Source organism: Triticum dicoccoides, chromosome 7A, assembly GCF_002162155.2.
Source record: "Triticum dicoccoides isolate Atlit2015 ecotype Zavitan chromosome 7A, WEW_v2.0, whole genome shotgun sequence".
Taxonomy (NCBI): domain Eukaryota; kingdom Viridiplantae; phylum Streptophyta; class Magnoliopsida; order Poales; family Poaceae; genus Triticum; species Triticum dicoccoides.
The window spans coordinates 123,275,844-123,279,296 of record NC_041392.1 but is presented as its reverse complement, the minus strand read 5'-3'; positions in this window follow the sequence as shown (position 1 = coordinate 123,279,296).

The window sequence follows — 3,453 nt, the reverse complement described above, 5'->3', positions numbered from 1 at the left end:
AGAGAACTTGCACACTCGATTGGTCCTCAACTATATATGCACACGAAGGTTCAGAGTGTTAAATGATGCATCATGTGGTCACAAAGATTCAATTTCATGAGATACTTGACAAGAAATGCCCTTACAAATATTTCTCTTAAAAAACTAACATTGCTCATTTCTGATGTCATACAACAGGACCACATGTTATATATCTTCTAGTATTTACTAGAAGAACGCCCGTGCGTTGCAACGGAGCCACATTAACTTTAAGAATTCAACATCAATTATGTTAATATTACATTTAATATTCTCATACATATTAAGTGACATTAAAGACCTTTCTTACCATCAAATTCTCACACACACACCCTCTCCCTCCCTCTTCCTCACTCTCTCTCCCCCTCTCCCTCTCTCTCTCTCTAACACACACACATATCCATCTTATTGGGCACGGGACCATAATCCATCTATTTCACACGCACACGCGCTAGTGCATAACAATATTGATTATGTGTATTATATTTGCCACCATAACTGAGGGAATTAATTTCATGTAATCGGCCAGCCACAGCTCCATGACAAACAATACATCTAAATTCTCAGCGTTAATTTTATGTAATATTGGCGAGAGGTAAACGATGGTGATTGTTTCTTTTGTTTGGAGATTGATTACAATCCGTGAGTTAAGCTGCGTACTAAAGAAGAATCTGATTGTGATACGTGAATTGATTGTTGCCTTGTACGTTTGGTTTTGGTATTTGAAGATTGATTACCATCCGTTAGTTGGGTTACCAAAGAACAAATCAATCACCATATGTAGAAAAAGGAACTACATTGCACATGCTTACACCTCATCTACTTGTGAGAATATATAGAATTGGAGCAAACAAAATAAGTGCAGACGAGAGATAAAACATCAATGAGGATCCCTAATGTCTTGACTAATATGTTGTCCTCCAGCTTGAGAAGCACCTACAAGAAATTGGGAGGTGGGAGGGAGGACAAAAATAAATCCGGAATGGAGACTACCAACTAAGACATTAGGAGTAGAGACCATTTAGTTGATAAGAATAAATAGAAAACGATGTTAAAAAGGAGAAACAGATTAGAATACATTGAAAAACCAAAAGGACGATATAAAAGGGGATTCACCCTGCCCCCGGGGCCTTGCCACCGAACCGGCTCAAAGGTCCAGTCCCCGCGCGGTCGTTTTCTCCTGTTCCTCGAGCCGCGTCGCTACAGAGCCGGGCTCCCGCCCGACCACGTCGCTGGCATCGAAGGGGAATGGATAAGGGTGACGCCCTGCCTTCCCTGCCCTCATGGCCTCACTCCTCCTCGATGCCCCCTCCCAAATCCACTTCTCCTCCTCGCTCGCTCGATCCCGTCGATCTGGACGAAGTCAGACGCCACGGCCAACATGACCGACCCCGTCCACACGGCCACTGCCCTCCCTGCGGGCTAGGAGCTTGTCGAGGAGCTTCGAACGCCTTCGCTACTCCGTCTGCGCCAACAAGATCAAGTCCAGCACCCCCGCACCGACGTCGCTGCCGTCTTCCTCAACTTTGGGCCACCGTGACATTGTCGTTCGGTCCGCGCCGCCCCGAGCTCCCATGTCTTCCCCTAGGGCTCCATTGACACAGCCATAATCTCCTCTTGCCTTTCCCCTGTTTCCCCTCTCGTTTGCTCTTATTAGGTATTTCGCCGTGGCCGAGAACCGCAGTCCGCCATGGCCATTGCAGGGGTAACCACCGAGCTCATCAGATTGACCCCGTGGCACATGCCCAATCCTATGCACGCCCATGCCTGAGCCTGCTGCTCTTCTTCCGCACCCGCGGGGCCACTCCCTCTCCATGCCCACGCCCGTGCTACACTGCGTCGGTCGCGCCCGCTGCTGCTGTCGCGCTCGCCACAGCATCGCACCACTGTGCCCCGCACGACACACACCCTGGCCGCGCGCCACATTCTCGCTGGCTGCGCTCGCCCCATCTGCTGCCGCCTATCCCTTCGCTCGCCCCGCTGTCGCGCCCCTGCCTCGCACCGCCTCCAGTCGTGGCCATCTTCTGCCGGCCGCCCCCTCAGCCACGCTGGCCGCATCTCTGCCCTCCACCGTCGGCCGCTCGCCTTGCCTGCTGCGTGCTGCTTCCTGCTGCTATGCGTTGCTCTACCGCTGGTACGCTGCTGCGCCATGCCCTCGACACCCCCGTGGACAAATGTGGCAGAGGGATTGTTAATGGAGTACGAGAAGGAGGTGGCGGAGAATGTGTGGAGAGGCAGGAGGTTTGGGGTGGTGTCACCTGGTTGTGATGGAGGTGTTTATGCGAGAAGGAGCCGGAATGGAAGGAGAGGTCACAATTGGAAAGAATCGCAAAAAAAATAAATCATAACCCGGAGATCTCATTCCAAAAAAATGTTAATATCGATGGAGGGGTGATTTCCTTCAATAGGTGGAAAACATAGGAAATATTGGTTTTTATCAAGGAAAGGTAAACATTTGGGAAAGTTAGGATTTTTGAACTGATTTCTATGCAAATGAGGTTTTATTGTTTGGTAACGTGATATTAGTACCTGCCCGTTTGTAACATGTCTGATTAGGAAAGTTTGCAAATGTTAAGAACTATTTATTGGGAGAAAAATTGTGACGTGTCTGTTATTTGTTTCCTAAAACAAATTTCACTAATAAGAGAAATCAATTGATTTAGATAAGTTTGGAAAGTTAGATTAAAATGTATTATTTGTTTCCTAAAAATCTGTTATTTGTTTCCTAAGACAAATTGAACCAATAAAAGGAATCGATTGATTTGCATAATTTAAGGAAGTTAAATTCGTGATTTGTTATACGTTAGGAAAGTTCTGGTTGTAATAAAGAGTGGAGAGAAAAATAAACCGATGGACCAGGGTGGGAGGGGGTGGTGGGAGGAGAGACGGAAAAAACCCAGCGAAAATAAACCGCGGAGACTATTCACCAACTCGTCCATTAAGAATAGAGATTTATTGTTGCTCCAGACTCTTCCCGTCTCTCTATCTCACTCCGAAATTAATACAAAGAATTGGAAAGAACTGTGTGTGTGGTGCATGTATCATCTTGCCCTTGGTACTATTTGCTCTTTGGCCAAAAGATCCAAACAAATATAGGATTGGCTTGACTCCTGTCCACCTGCTATCAATTCTATTTGATGGTTTCAATACTTACAGTCTTCAAGATGCCGACCACGTCGACTAGCCGATGGCACCTATTTTTCTTTGTGCATAAACTTAGTCACATGGCACCTATTTTTCTTACTTTGTGGAAATTTATATCAAATCTAACTATTATGCGAAGGGCTAGCCGACCGAATACGGGATTTGGCAAAACTATTGCAAAGCATAACAATATAAAACTTTGTCGGAGATTCCAATCCTCCAACTAACTTGTGAATAAATAAATTTAGGAGAGAGGTGAATGTGAGGATGACGGACTGACAGGTACATGCA